Source organism: Bombus huntii, chromosome 1 (assembly GCF_024542735.1).
Source record: "Bombus huntii isolate Logan2020A chromosome 1, iyBomHunt1.1, whole genome shotgun sequence".
NCBI classification, from domain to species: Eukaryota; Metazoa; Arthropoda; class Insecta; order Hymenoptera; family Apidae; genus Bombus; species Bombus huntii.
Window position 1 is genome coordinate 3,239,865 of NC_066238.1, and position 17,424 is coordinate 3,257,288.

General features: G+C 37.3%; 1 long non-coding RNA gene across 1 annotated transcript in view; it reads right to left on the reverse strand.

The window, feature by feature from the left end:
- The window catches only part of LOC126872542 (uncharacterized), a 147,123-nt gene that overhangs the window by 15,286 nt on the left and 114,413 nt on the right, over positions 1–17,424 (reverse strand). The window lies entirely within an intron of this gene.

Genomic DNA, 17,424 nt, shown 5'->3' on the forward strand with positions numbered 1-17,424 from the left:
TTAAGTCGCATAAATGAAACAATTGAAAAGTTATTGAGAGCAATTTCAATTTCAAGTAGGTAGTATAAATCTACCAATGCAACGTGCAATTATATAACAAGCTTGTCCTATTCTCTTTGTAGGATTAAACGCAATTTCCAATTTTCTGATTATCTTCTACGAAACGATACTGCCCATAATTAACATAACACGATATCATCATCTCTTAACCACCTTCTATACATTTCCAAAAACTATACATCGCTACCACTTTCTCGTCCCGCACTATATCCTTTCCATGTGTAACAACGTATCCGACCGTCAGGATTAGAGTCAACACGATCTAAAGCAGCTTATCAACGTGATTAACGCAAAACCGAGAGTGAGAGAGGCTTTGGGAATCGAGGGTGATCGTTAATTAATAGGCTTGTGAAATTCAGCAGCGATCTTACGAGCTGCTTGCCAATGAACGAACCGAACGAAGGAACGAACGTCGTCCGAGAAATTAATCAAACATTAAACCCCATAAATTTTGCGAGCCCTCCATCGCACATTAAATACGATAAAGTCCGTTGGTGGCTAAGCTATCCAGACGGTTGTAACGTGATTAATTAATGTACCCGGTAAAGTCGACGCGTCGAAATGAACACACGTAACCGATGTGCTCGCAATTAACAGAATTATGCTTGCCGGTGTCTGATACTCCATTAACAGAATCGATCAATCGTAATGGCGGTGAAGTGGCCCGCTCCAAGGCCATCTTATCCCATGTTAGGAGCTCGCAAGGGTTAAGCACCGGAATTATGGTGGCGGCGATAATTAACCGTGAGGTTTCGAGGTACCAGCTATCGAGTATTAATTAATTATACGCACGCCCGGTCCCCATTTTCATTACATCGATATGTCGATTATATATTCGCCTAAATTCTCGGAAATACATGCCGAATAGTCGTTAGATATCCGAGATAAGTCGATTTCACGGTGAAGAACGTATACCGTAGGAGGAATTTCGGAGATGATTGTAGCGGAACCGTGGCCGACTAGATTTATTCGAACCGATGAGCGTTTATTATGCGTTTTGATTAAAAGCATTGAGTTGCTAAACCGATATCTGTCAGACGTTAATACTTTAAACTGGCTGATACTTGATATTTTACCCTATCTAATTTATATTCAACTAGTTACAGCTGTGCATAATTTGATTACAGCGATTTCAGTTTTCCTACGTAAACTATAGGAGCACAATTTACAAGTGAAAATAAAAACGATATTATACATGCATAAAATCTTACTATAAAGTTATAAGTAAATATTTACCTTTTTCTTATTTTTATTTATAGATTATGCTTCTGTAGTTTGATCAGAAAAATTCAAGATAACCTGTATTGTCATTATTTTGTATCCAATGATTTCTCTATACTGGTACATTTCTTTCTCGAATATGTTTTATATCCTACAAGAGACAGAAATAAGATAAATAGATCTTGTGGACAGCTCTTGTATTTTTCGGTTTATATAACAAAACAATGTTTTCTTTCGTTCCTTTTCCACTTAAAATACATTATATTATTCCCCAAAATAATTTCCATTTATTCAAAAATATTCTCCTAATATCTGTTCAAATTATACACATATATGTATCCATTTTGTAAAATTCGATCGCTTCTTTTATAAAGAGTTATGTTAAATAATTTTGTAGAAGCATTCCCAATGAGCTCTATGCTGTGTTTAAGATTCGTTCAACTCAAATAACGCAATGCATCCTACCACAAGGATAAAAGATCAATCTCGGTGAGAATATACGCTGAAATGATTTCTAGTTGCGCGCGTGAAGTTGTCGGAAAGATAGATACGCGATGTAAACACGCACTGTGTACATAAACTGTAATGAAATTTAAGGGAGCTCTGTATGATGTGTAACGAGATTTTGGGGGTGCAGCGCAACCGAAGTGGAGCTACTAGATCAGCGAGTTATTATTGCATTAGATGAAGAGTTGATGTTGGTACGCAAACTTGCATAGTAGCTGTTTTAGCTGAAAGTTTGTTGCTCTTGAAATCGTTTATTAAATTTACAATCGAGGATTTAACTGCCAACTAAATATGAAAAACGATTATCGATGGGAATGAAATTAATCAGGAAATTAATCAGGAAATTAATCAGAAATTCATAAAAGATAAAATAATATGACAATATAATGTTCAAAGAACGTAAAATAATATTATAATGTAATATTCAACGACGATCAAGGCAAAGTACAGGTCAGCGCAAGAGAAATGTCTAGATATTACGTACACGACCACACGCTTCTTAATATTCCTATTTGGTGACGGCTATTAGGCGAGTAAATAATCGTGCGAACTCTCGCGTTTCCATTTCTCTCGTGCTACGCGAAATTGTGCGGTAAAATGGCATCGTTCCAGCTCATTGCGTTGAGTTATACGTCGTTGGATCGAAGATACGAGTCCTTACGAAGTGTTACAAAATTAAATAATCATACGGAGCTGATATGTGACGAACGTTCCGTAAAGAGATCGTGAAATTTTAACGTTTTCTATAAATATAACAAACAACGAAACATGATAGGATATCATCGAATGTCTTAAAAATACCATAAACGCAAATTTATAGCAACTTGATACAGAGAAAGCGAACTAAGGAGAAATAATTGAATGGTTTGCCAAGAACCTCCGTAAGTTGCACCAAAGAGTTTAATTTAACAACGACCGCAGTTCCAACGGATAGTTAGAGTTGTTAAGCCGGAATGGCGAAAAGGTTTCGCTTCTGTCACCGTCTCAAGGACTTTCGAGATTATCATCAGCGTTCTTTGCTGGAACACGGAAAAGCATAACCGTAACGAATCAAAAGGCATAAATCAGTAATGTTCCTTTTCATTCGACAAACCGGATTCGCGTGTAGACGACGAGGATTTTCCACGCAAACCTCCCAGAAGGATATACGTCAACCGTTAACGAAGTTTTAATTAATTTTACGTCAGAAGGCTTTTTCTGCTGTAGCTCTTCAAAACAGAAGAACGGTGTATGTGCAATGACGGGTCAAGGCTTAAGAAACTTTCTTTATTTTTCCTGGCGAGAGAAAAGATCAAACTTCCTAGAGACGCCAAGCTAAGAATACTTCAAACATTCCTCCGTCAATTGTTTCAACTTTCGGATAATCGAAAACTTTGAAACGCCGCTAGAAAAGTGTAAACATAAATGAGCAGGTGATGACAGGAACTGATAAAATTTCTTGGTAAGTAAAATATAACGCGCAAGAATAAACCATAATCTGCATAATAATAGACGACGCGATGTATACTACTCGTATTACGGAATACGCGTTCTTTAAACATGCATGCATGTTTGAGTGCACGCGAGTATAAATTAAAATAATTAGCCATGAAACAGACGGATACATAAATGCACATAGCAGGTACAGAATGTAGGGAAATGACTCATACGAATAATACGAAAATCTACATTAGCACGATTACGTTAACGCGAACTTCTAAAATTGTTGTGACAACATCCGAGTCAGACCTCGCTAGGTAAAACTTAGATTCGTTGAGTTTTATTGGAACTTGAACCGTGTTGGTATCACTCTGTTGGCGTCAACGCGAAGACTTTATGACTTGGATGAAATTTCGGAATCTGAATGGAATTATTTTGAAATTATCATGCCGAATTAATAAGACACCAGAATCATGAAACCCAAGTAACGACATATTAAAATCTTAAAACTCGAATATTGGTATTCTAAAATTAGGGGTTCGTGCCATGATACATTAATGTCATGGGACTCAAATAACGAGATAATGGAGTCATGGGACTCTAAGACGCTATGTTAGAGTCGTTAGAGCAAGATGGTGACACAATAGAGGCAAGGGACCTATATAATAAAATACAGGAGTTATGGAACTTTGATGACATTCTGGATTTGGGATTGATTAGCAGCTTCCACGTCCTCTTAGAAATATTTGTATGTACTTGCTACTAATTACTAGTTATGAAAATTACATTCTTGTTGAAGCACATAGCAGGAACGCTTTCTGTTTTAATTTGCTCGTTTTATTATTCAAAAGAGAGCTTACCATATCAATTTTATAAAATAGACGACATGTTTTGTTGAACATTTGATCTTCACAAAACATAATTTTTCATAAGACCTTTTAATTTTACACAGTATCACGACTGCACAACATTTTTACTACCTTGACATTAGGTAAATAGTGCGCGGGCACGTTGGTGTACGAACAAATTTGAAAATGTACATAAAAGTAACAGAATATTTATTGCCACTTTACAAAGATCTATTGTCATTATTATATCTCTACAGAGATGATTATTCATGTCGTAGAGGATACTTTTGTGACTTTTACGAATGTATATACTCTATAAATGTTTTCTAACTTTTACGTATATCTTCAGATTTGTCTCTGACTTTAACAACATAATCCTGATAATCCTATTAGACAGCTAATAAAGTTTCAAAATATTTTTCATAACTAAGTAGTATATCTACATACATTACATTTTATTAATATTATATATTATATTATAGACATATTATGTCTTCTAACTTTTACGTATATCTTCAGATTTGTCTCTGACTTTAACAACATAATCCTGATAATCCCATTAGACAACTATCAAAGTTTCAAAATGTTTTTCATAACTAAGTAGTATATCTACAAACGTTATATTATATTATATTACATTTTATTAATATTATATATTACATTACAGACATATTATGTCTTCTAACTTTTACGTATATCTTCAGATTTGTCTCTGACTTTAACAACATAATCCTGATAATCTCATTAGACAGCTATTAAAGTTCCAAAATGTTTTACATAACTAAGTAGTATATCTACATACATTACATTTTATTAATATTATATATTACATTACAGATATATTATTATTATATCCATAAAATGTCTGCTATAATTCTACATTGGTGTTTCGATCTCACAACAATATTATATTTCTTACGTCTATCTACTCCTACCGTCGTAGTAGCTGAAATCTTGTATAATGTTAGGAATAGGATCTTCAATCTTTGGATACCGTGATAATACGCAAACCTGCGTATACGTCGAACAAAACCCCAAAGTTTCGATTGACTCTAGAAAGTCGCCTGCAGCTATGGGATCGAACTAAACCGCTGTTGCCTAGATTCGAAAGGGTGGCCGAGGGGGATAAATGAGAAGGAAGGAAAACGCGGAGGAAGCTTAAATCAATTCGGTGCATTCGCGCTGGAATACCCAGCAGGTATATTATGTACCTATTATCGGGAAAGCCAATCCACCGAATATCGTGGGCTTCGCGTATGGTGCAGGAAGCTCGATTTCCCCAATCGAGTACCAGTTAGTTAACTGCGTCCCTTCTATGTCTCAGCTTGCGTTTGTAAACCTGATCAACCGGAGGATATTGTGAGCTGAATTCTCAGTTTACTTTCGTTCGCCAGATATTTGATTGGATCTTTGATCCAGTTACAATAAAAGTATCCAAACTTTTGTTGAAGTAAAAGAGCACAGACGTTTCAATTATAGTTGAATATTTGGAATTCCATCGTTGGAATGTTGCTATATATTTTGTACGAGTATAGTAGGTAGACGAGGAATAAACGAAACAGGAAACATTTCAACAGTTACAAACCAAAATAGCATCGGGTCTGAATTGTGAAGTCGAATATTAGATCGTCGTATAATTAACGTAGATTTTCTAAGAATCCAATTTTAAACAACGGAATAGAGAAAAAAGAATTTAGTTCATCAATCATTAATTACCGACATTTATATAGATATTTATTTCCCTTGCAGTTAAAACTCACACTTTGATGTATCATTGAGTTTTATATCAATTAATTTATTCTTGGTAATTTAAAATTCAAAAATAATTTATATAAGTTTAACGAAGAATTAAAGTCATTATAAATAAAAATATTGCCTATTAAATCTTTTATTTGATTGTTTCTAAAATCACGAATAACATGAAATTAATAATAAATTATAACTGTTTAAAGCTAACATTGCCGGTACAGATCTTTAATAAAGCTATTTTCCTCTATTCGTATCAAATTTTAACGGATTTCACGCTTTCAGGTTAACATTTGCATTTAACGTATATGAATATAAATATATATAGAAAAAACCGTCATACATATGAAATAACCTTATGCGACACAAGAACCCAAGAAAATATCGGACGGAAAATAAACTTTGAAACGTAGCTTGGAAAACGAGGGAAATCCAAGCGCACGAGGTGAGGAAAATCTCATCTGGTTGAAAAATCCTCACGTGTGTGTCGAGCGTTGCGATTTCAACGACATCGCAGGAGATTCGATAACCGATTCAGAGTCGAGACGAGGGGACGCGAGCCACGATTGCCATAAAAGTGAACGACGAGTATCACGGTTGTGATACAGAATCGCGACGCGACGAAGGGAAAACGCAGCAGAGACGTAGGAAAACAGACGGTCCCATCGAAAAATCCCGGAGTGGCTCGTTGACGGGAGCAGCGGAAAGTAGTCGCAGGTCGGCGCCACGTTGCACCGGCTGAATAATAAATACCAGGAGCGGGCACTGCGACCCCGAGAGTGGTCACAGATGCGCTAGGCTTAGGATGCACTTTACTGCAGTGCAGTGTCGCCGCGTTCCACGGCCATGTACGCCGCGTCCTCCTATATAATGCAACGTATGTGCCGTAAACCTGCTCCTAAGTATCCTCCGCGGCGCTACCTTTTCCTCGTGACGAGGCCGTTTCGATTCGACTCGTGTCGTACATCTTTCCCAGTATTTTCGCGGTTCTGTCTGAGGTTCGTAATCTCACCTTTACCGCAAATGCGTCAATTTTGCTTGTAAATGACGATAGTGCTTGCTCCGTAGATTGTCAGCATTCGAACTCGCCCTGTAGTAAATAGTTGGTACAGTGGTACCGAAACTTTTTTCGTGCCCTTAGCGTATCAGAATTTTTTCATAGCGCATGAAATCAGAAGGTAGTTCTACTTAATAATTGTAGCAGATAGTTGGTTAAGTTAAAGAAACGAACGATGCACGTATCTGAAAATGGGAAATCGTTTGTGTAAAATGTGTTAAATAAATACAGTGGCTGACGAAAGTATCTGAACATTCTTCATAAAAGATTGTCCATATTGTGCACGTTGTATAAAATATTTTGAACTTTCATTGGCACTGTAACGAGTCACGACTGTTATATCGGTCGAATTTGAAACCAATCTGAAAATGTTCATAGAAAGCACAGGATATTTAAATTGAGGATGAGTGAAAATGTATATTTCTATGTCGTGGAGATTGCTTTGGAATAGAATTGAGGTCGAAAGTTTCCCGTTGGTCCAAAGATTGAAATTCTCCGAGATTGTTATATCAAAAGCTAGATAACCGGCAGGATACGTGAGAAATATTTGCCTTAGAGAAGAAGAACAAAACTTAATTATGAATATCGAAGTGGAATCAGACTAATAGGTTCCCGATTAAAAAATTGCGGTAACGAGCGGTCGGAGTTTAATTTCCTACGAAGTACAGTCCAAGAAAAATAGTTTGTTGTTAAAAGTTCAGAGGTAAAAATATCGAAGAATTGCGCCGGCGGTAAATTTAGAATGAGTTCTACTACATAGACAGAGTTAGATCGATTCCGGTATGGTATCTTGGATAATCTGAAAAGTTTCTTGGATTCGGAGTCTCTTAAACTGGAAAACTTATCCGAGTCGACACAGGGAAAGTTCTGCTGATTACCTGCTGATTAGACGCAAACTTGAGAATTTCATTCGCGTTGCATGCAATTTAGTAACAATCGTCGATAACACAAGACACACGCCGCGTTGTTACAATCGTTAAATGTTAGTTGTCATTTTTCGAAATAATTAGCCCTACATGGATAACTAATTTCTTCGTCAGGTACTTCATAAAGAAATGCCGATCTTCTTCTTTGTATAGTTTACCTCTGGCAAATCGATTAAACCAATCATAATCCCCCAGCAGTCATATTGAACACAGATTTCCCGTGATTCTACTTGCACAGCAGAAAAGAGAGCAAACAATCGGAAGAAAAGCCATAAAGTGTAATAGCTTCGTTACGACACGTTCCTAGTGACACACCCATGCCACACCGCTCCCATTTCTAATAAAACAGCGATTTTCCAAACGAGAATGGTGTAACGTGTTAATTAACGTGCGATTAACAATTTCTGTTTCAAGGAAAATAAATATTTCCCCAGCGATTCAGCTTCAAGTGAAACAATTATATTTTCACGTATAAGTGTCCGAATACTGTGATCGATTTCTTTGTAACAATGTACGAATTCAACAAAATGTACAAATTAACGATTAAAAGAAATACTAGGCTTTTATTGAACGAACAGATTATAAATACAAGTCGTCCATTAAAAAATCTATGGTTTGATAAATATGGTTATTTGAATTTAAGACAACTACATATCTTTCTACGAGTTAAAACAAATCTTCTTTATTTGATTTATAATTTAGAAATAAAATAATCTGAAGATAAAGAGCTACTCAAGTAATAAAATAATTCCAATGATGAAACAATTTTATGTCAGAAATCATGGATACCAATTTTACTATTACACATCGGCGCTTAAATATTAATTTTACCACGTCATAATATCCTATTGTATCTAATATACCTTTTATTCTACTACTCCACTATACTATGTTGTAACAATTGTTTTACCCGTAATTTCATAATCGATAGTAATAAGTTCGACTCTCTGAAGAATAATTAACTATCGACATATTTCCGAACGGTAATGCAAATATTTCATTAGCGAGGGATGATAGCAATATTAAAAAAATTCCTGGTATCTTGATCTCCCTTTGCGTCTACCTTATACATAATTTTATCATCAATGACGATAAACTACGCCGTGTAAAAAAATAATGAAATATCCAGATATTTCTGAACGATACTGTGAATATTTCGTTAGCAAAAAACGATATTAATATTAAAAAATTCTTGATACTTTGATCTTTCTTATACGTCTACCTTACTTACACATCATTTTATAACCAATAATAATAAATTACATTCTGTCCAAAATGATTAAATATCCGCATATTTCTGAACGGTATTGTAAATATTTAATTAACAAAAAATCCTATTTGATATTAAAAATTTTCTATTTCTTTGAAATCTACCCTACAGTCTACGAATATCTTTTTCAGTGTAATAAAAGCTTCGCTTCTTAACTTAACCGCTGTGGGCCATCGGTAGCATACGGTAGTACGAAACGTGTTGGTCGTCGGTGGAGGATTTTAACCAACAATTAAGCAAATCCCCACGAGTCTCTCGTAGCACACTCTGGCGTCGCGGCATTTTCTTTTCAAGCAACAACCAAAAGTTGAGTACGAGCAAACGCGACGGCAGAAGAAAAAAAGAGAAGAAAGTGGCATGCACAACACCATGAGGGAGGTGTGCCAAAGCGGAAAGGGCGGCGCGCGGGGTTCAAGAGAACTCCAACGGCTTGGGACGAGGAACGCCAATGAAATAACGTAACTGAGTACGTACGTGCGACGGATAGAAGTCAAATGGAAAATGAGAGTCACGCGATGCCACGTCGCACTGCACCACGCAGCGGTTAGGCGCGTACGTTTCTTACGTGTGTGTACACTGTGCACGTGCTCGTCAATCCGTTGCTACTTCTTCGCATACCACCGCACGGGATAACAGGACTCGACGCTCAGCGATTATATTCACGTTGAAACTACTCGAAATTTATGCAAATTTGACAAACAAATTTTTAGGTATCTCCGAGCAATTATTTACGACTGACATCATTGGCGAATTATATATCGTAAGTTATACAGGGTGGTTGGTAACTGATGGTACAAGCGGAAAGGAGGTGATTCTAAGCGAAATAAGAAGTAAGAAAAAAGAAGAAGAAATAAATATTTTTTTTAATTTTTTTTTCATTTTTCCATCGAGACAACGATCTACAATGAGATCCGTTATAACGAGACGCGATAAAGTGCACGCGTACCGAGCGAAAATTCAAAGTGGATTTTCTCGAAAACAAAGCCTCGAACGAAAAATTTTTATTCTATATTTTCGACTTCTTTTTTCGCGTAGAATCATCTCCTTTCCGCTTGTACCGCCAGTTACCAACCACCCTGTATACTTCTCTGGTACAATTTTACGATTCGAAATTAAATTGCAGATCAATTTCAAAGTCAAATAGAATATTCAGCAGCCCTTATAATTTGTAAAATTTGCTCCTAAAACTTTATTTATTTCATCAACAAACTTGCCAGTAAGTGAATTTCTTAGTACCGCGAACTTGTAACTTGTGCAATACTGTTATCTCAATTATTCAAAAAGGTTTTGGTATCCGTGGTGCTGATAGATTTCTACGGTTTTCAACGATAAATTTCAACAACTTCTTGAATCTTATAATGTAACAGATTTAAAAGATAGGAAAAAATGTATAGAAAGAAGAGGAATTTAACTTTTCGAGGTCTTACAGAAGGGAATTTCTTCTTAAGTTTCAGTTCGCGAGGATATTTTATGTATAAAAAATAATTAGGGTAATGATACAGTCCATAATAGTGCAGGGAATTATACATATGTGCCTGCGTATAAAAGATAATAATTAGGGTAATGATTCAGTTCATAATAATACAAGGTGTATTCACTATTTTAAACTTGCAATATTTCACGGAACTAAAATATTAATTCTAAACGAGCAACCTATCTCTGATAGGTAAAGGAGATTGAATTTTGTTTTTTACTTTTGAATCGAGTTTAGATATGTCTTTTCGAATCCCCAACTATGTATACAATGTACTCTTCCGTTTAAAAGAACGTTCATTAACTTTAATAAAACTCTTATACCTATTGTATATGTTGAGTTTGAACTATGTCAACTTCTTAGTAAATTTCTTAATGTATCAATATCGTATAAAAAATCGGTTTTTTAATTTTTTCAACGATTAGACTTACAAAACTAGTATAGTAACTAACTTAGCACCTATGTACCTGTCACGAAATTGAAACATCATTAGAACACTATTTCTACAATCTTTAAACAAATTTAAAATACTTTACGAGATATTTTCGAATCATTCTATATAAACTATTGTCATAATACCGATACCGTCCTTAGTTCTTACGAATTTCAATGGTTTAATTTTTTCTTACTCTCACTCGATCCTATCGAGTTACAATTTCGATACGAAATAATACTTAGAAAATAATCGAACAGACAGCAGATGAATTAATTGAAGTTGAAATATCACTTCACGTTCTCGTGTCTTGCCACGGTCTCTTAATATTCTCCTTGCGTCAGCTTTGCAATTTTATCGTAGCAGCGGTAGAATTTTCGTTTACAACAGCCAATCAAGGATAAGGTCTACATTCGTATAATATTTTTTACGCCAAATTACCTCCTAAACAACCTCTCGAAGTTTTATACACTCGCTGGGAAACACCGTGTGTAATTCAGGTTTTTGACAGTTCGCGAGCTCGAAAAAACAAAAAAAAAAAAAACAAATATACGGTAGCTTTTATTTGGAACGAGGCAAGTCTTCGCAATAACAAAAGGTAGTTACATGGATGTTTTGATATCACATAGACCGAGGTGAACGATGAACTCGCGCGAACCGGATAGTTTTTATTGCCGCCTCGTTCCGACCGTAGCAATAAAGATAAATAAAATAAATTCAAGCGTGCGATTATTATTCGAGCAAGTCGGCCTTTTTTTCCCGTCGCGATGAGAAATTGCTGAACCCCCTTTTTCCCCGGCCGCCATGAGTAGCGCACATTTTATCGCGGTATCAGGTTAAATCGTACAATTGCCTGAGTATTAAATTAAAAGAGGAAAGAAAGAGAAAGAGAACATGATGGACGAACAAAACGATCACGAAATATCGCGATTTCGATGAACGATCAAACACAGCGTTCGATTTACATACTGAATTTATATAAACCGAAACGTCTCTGAAATATCGTGCGCAACGTCACGATCGTACGATTAACGTAACAACGAATAACGGGACAGCTAAATTCGACCCTCCCTATCGAACAGTAACAATCTATAACATATATATAGGACAATTTATACGTGTATCGAAAGATATACGCGAATGATTCCATCCCTGTCAGCTCTGTCCCAAGCGAAATACGCAAGACGACGTAACGCGCTAATACCTTGATTAAATCCCATTGAAGGTATAGAATGTAACGTGTCCCGCGGAGGCGGAATTTCACCGTACAGAATTTAGTTGCCTGCCGGTTACAATACGCGGGGCGGTTGTTCGTGTACGTACACGGCCGCAAGGTAATCCGATGGCATTTTCGTGGAAGCTAACTTCGCGACAGGTAAGAAGCTTAAAACGCTCTCTCTAGCCCTCTGTGCAAAGCGTCGCGACACGAGCAACACGAATACGTTTTGACGAGTTTCGTGCACGGATATCACGCGATAAGCATCGTCGAATCGCTGTCGGCTGCAGCTAAAAGTAGATCTACCCGGTCGTCTACGGTATCGAACGATAGAAGAAAAAGAAGCAAAAAGAAGATCCTTAAACTGAAAGACCGGGCTCGATCGGTCTGAGTAATTGTCTCCGTTCGATCGATCGATCGATCCAGCATTCGTTATCGCATTTCTCTCTATTTAATTATCGTTCGACCAACGGCTTCCTTCTCTCCACTCTCGCGCAACTTACCTCTAATAATGATCACTTACCAATACTTTCCATTTAATACCCGCAATTACCTCTCTCTCTCTCTCTCTCGTCCTTTCCTCCTTCTATCACTTCGAACGATTACGTACCACACACAGAGCGCATTTCATGAATTTTCGATACATTAATTATGCATGTTGCTACACTGGTCTATTAAGGTCAGATTTCAACAATAAATTTTAGCAACCCTCTTGCCAAACTTCTTTTAGTCTGTATCAGAGACTCTCGAACGCCGCCGGTTGCTGATCGACCAGTTCAGTTCGCTTAGCGATCGCTGAAACGGTTAAGATCGTTCGAGCAAACGAAGGTCGAATGGTTGAAGACGAAATGCTGGAGAGGGGGGACAGAAGAGAAGGAGGAAAGGGGGTAAGAGGGACGCGAAACGAAAGGTAGATGCGGGACAAGGGGGTGGGTTACCTTATCGGACGAGCCGCCGAGCCGTGAAATCGATAGCTCGATACTTTGCGCCGTCGCGCGCGGCCTCGTTCCGGCGTGAAATCCTTCTAACGAGTTTCCGCGTTTTCTGAAGCCACCCCAGCACTCATGCCCTACCCTTCTCGCCGGTCCTCCGCGATCTATCACTAACCACCTTCGATACTTTTTCGAGCAATCCATTTCTCCGACTTCTCTGAACGGCGCTACGTTCCTTTTCGCAGCTTCTCGGGTGAGTCCTTGCACCATCCGTGCCGTACTTCTCGCGCTTTGCGCTACTTCCGTGTTGAACAACGTATGTGATTCGTACCGGGGTAGTAAATCTAAAGGAGAAGTTGCAATCGTACGACGGTTTTTCGAGGTAAGAGTTAATTCTTAGGATTAAATATTTATCGCACAGGTGGTAAACGAGATGCGTTTTTATTTTGTTGTTGCGTTATCGAAAGAAGATACATTTTTATATTTTCCCATTCGTGAATTCAATACGGTTAAAGAACTTCCAAGGTAAAACGCAAGAATATCGATATTTCAAACGTTACGATAGAGAAATCAACGACTGGGGATACTACGTCTTACTTATGCACGGTTATACTACTGAAAGCGCTGCATAGGTATACATTGCTATGATATACAGAACATCTTAACAAGCGAAGCAATGATTCCTCGTATAAATCTGAATCGAAAGCGTAGAATAACGTTTTTGGATATGATATCGAACTGCATTTGCGAGAAAAACAATTTTGAAGGCCTATCCGATACACGTGTACTGGCTGTAAGTTTTCAGTTTACAAAGCTACTCGACGTATTTATAAACATGAATAACGTCATGATCATTATTACACTATCGATTCGTACAAACCATCCCATGCTTTTGTATTTGACTAAAATAATCTCATAGATAGGGATAAGACTGTTACTCTAAAAAATTAATTTCATTATGATTAACAGCTAAACAAGATAACTGGTATTTATTATAACTGATACAGGCGATGTGTCGATCAAACTTTACGTCCACCGCTGCTTCTAAGTGTATTTTCGTACTGTTAAATATATCGAAACTCTACTTCAACTTCATTCGTTAAATATTCTGAAACACGCGCGGTAACGCGAAAATTACTTTCAAATATTCGAAATACTTTATCGGATATCTAATCGTTTGCGCTAACATCTACTCAATAATCTGCACAGTTTGGATTGCCGAATAAAAGTAGAAGAGTAAACCATCTGAACGGCCACGAGTTAAACTTTCCACCTTGCAATTATTTTCCATGAGTTCAGCATCGTAGAGCTCGTTAGCAAGCGTTTTTCCCTGCTGCAAGCTAGATTTCTTAATTGAGCTTTGAGAAAAAGGTCGGAAATTGCTATCTGGTTTTCAATTTCCTGTTATCAACTTCCTTCTCCTGTCGAACTCCATCCCCTCTCGCTTATCCAAGAGCCGGGGGAATGAATTATACGCGATAATCGAGCAAAATCTCGATTGTCTAGAGAATTGCAAGTATCCATTTCCGATAGTTACATCGAGGAGGACTTTGAAGTGGCGCGGCAAGAAGCACGCTACCTGTCGAGCGAGCACTTGTCGATAAGGAATCGCGATAAGACGACCGATAAGCTGGCGCCAATTGCGACTGGACGTTTCGTGAATCCCACAACCCCTTGCAGAAGCACGCGTTACAACTCCGAATAGAAACCAGATTCCCAACGGTAACGAGGAAAGTGTTACCTTTTCTCGAAGAAAATTCCTGCTGCAAGTATCAATGGTTACGCTTGTTCAAAAGGACGTTTATGACAAGCATTTGCGATAAAATAAATATCATTCGAGTAGAAAGAGAGAGTAAAGAAAAAAATAAATACAAGTACGGGCCATATGGACTTGAAAATTTGTAAGTTTACCAAAGAACATTTTATAAATGAAAAAGACAGTTTTCATGCTGGACATTGCTAAGTATAAATTAGCCTTTTGTTTGTTTCGGTGCATTATTGTCCTCTCCACAAAACCAAAAGAAACTACGTACATTTGTCGTTAGTAAATGATAAAAAGAACACTTTTTAGCACAACAGATACTCAGCACCGATAGGTTTAGAGGACAGGTTTACTACTCTTTTAGAAATACCGATATTTAGATATCCATAGAGTTAAATATTATATCCGAAAGAATTATTATTGTAATATTATTAGAATATAAGATGGACAACAAAGGAACATCGTTTTATTCTAATATTAAGATTGGAATTACCTAGCATTGATTTAGGCGACGAAGTTCTTGCTGAGATAATCGTTAAATCGTGAACCCTAACCTGAGGCTCAGCGTTAGGAAATCTCAATAGGATACGGCACGATAGTGCCTTGCAGTCTCCCTCAAAGTACAGATAAAGTTACACCGCGATTCAATTCCAACGTGCAACGTGATTCTAAATGCAAAAGAAAGAAAGCCAAACCTAATCGAAATAATTCGAGAAACTAAACTAAACCAAATTCACGTGAGAAGAAGAGGCAAAGAATAAATTGCACGAGACTGCACCGATTAAGTCTGTAAAGTCGAACTTACGATAACCGAGATCCTGCAAATCTTAGCGGACTCTAATCAAGCTCTATAACCTTAAGATGACTTCAGGGAAACCCATTGATCCCAAGATGACGTTAACCGGACCTTACTCCACTAGAATTACTCTAGACATCGAACGACCCACAAGTTAGAGACCGTTGCAACTCTATCGTGAGTGAAATTTTCAAGACTCGAGTCCTTCGAGACTGTTCAAGATTTTCGTTCTCATTGAATATTTGTGACGTCGCTTTAGGGATCCTTTCGGACTAAAATCGTTCGAATCTAACTTCTCGAGTTTAAAATTATACCAACGGAGTGGATTGAGTTTGTGGCGATCCTGCTCGATCCCTCGAGTCTCGAATGGTTTTAGCCAAAACTGTTGGTTCCGTGATAACACTAACTCTATTAAACGAGTTATAGCTAGAGATAATCGAAACCGACGATATTAGGATTACAACAGTCGACTCTTGTATTAATGTAAATACTAATCCTATACTTAAACGATACACGTACTCAAATAGTAGTTTAAATGAAAGTTCGCTGCTAATGAAACTTGGTTCACTGGTATTCGCTTAAATTCCAATAGAATTTCACCTAAATTCGAACGACCTAGCTTCGCCGCGCCTCGCTAACTCATTGTCAGCGCCTCGAGCTTAGTATAACATAAAGCTATTGGCGAAAACAATGAATAGATATAGCCAGATTGGACGAGAAATATCGTGACTTTTTTGTTCGTTCTCGCTAGATTTATCGTGTGTCCTTGTCCAGGAGCTTAGAAATATTCCTAGAAGAAAATCGCTATATGATATAGATAAAAATTGCTTCACGAATATTAGCATAACGAGCTTAGTGTAGCGCACTACCAAAGCGATTGACAAGAACGATAGTTATAACGAGAATAGGCGAGAAATAATTGTGTCTTTCTAGTCTGTTCTGATTATGTAGATTTATTCGTTTTTCTTGTCCAGGAACTTAAGAGTATTCCTGGAACAAAATCGCTGTCTGTATCGCAAAAATTACAATGCAAGCTCCCAATTCATTGGAATTTAAACGAGTCCTGTTATACATACATATGGCGAGCTAAAAATTGCGGCAGTATTTTGTCAAGATTTTGAGAATTTGAATTGAATCAGATGTTTCTCAATTCTTACAAGTATCGTCCTTGTAGCTGTATAATTAATGAATTTATAAATTAACTCCTCTAATTTTACTCACTTCTAATAACTTATAATTTTCCTCGTGATACGTTTTCACGGCTTCGGAAGATATAATAAATTTCATACAATAATAAGCTGTGATCGATGATTCTCTATCGGTCATATGTATATAGCCAATTGTACGATCCTGTATTGCGAACTAAATCGAAGCAACTCAATGTGGCTGATATCTGATGTTTCAAAATCATGAAAACCACCATTAAAGATGCTTAAATCAGGTATCCAATATCAACGAGTACTGAAACGCAATACCAGTAAGCTTGGAGTTGTGAAACTCGAGAGGCGAGACCTCGGAGTCGCGAGACCGATTTCCCGATAACTTCTATTGTAGTCGTTAATACCGGCTACTTGCAATTTGTAAGATAACCTCGGTAAACGTATCTCGTTACCATCAGCGAAAAGAAACAATCGCTGTTCCTCGATCCTCGTTGAGAACACGAGTAACACATTTCCCTGGCCTGTCGAACGAAATTTTCTCGGCCACCCTCTGGTATTTAGGGTGCGCGCCGCGCTAACTTTAATCGCATTCGACGC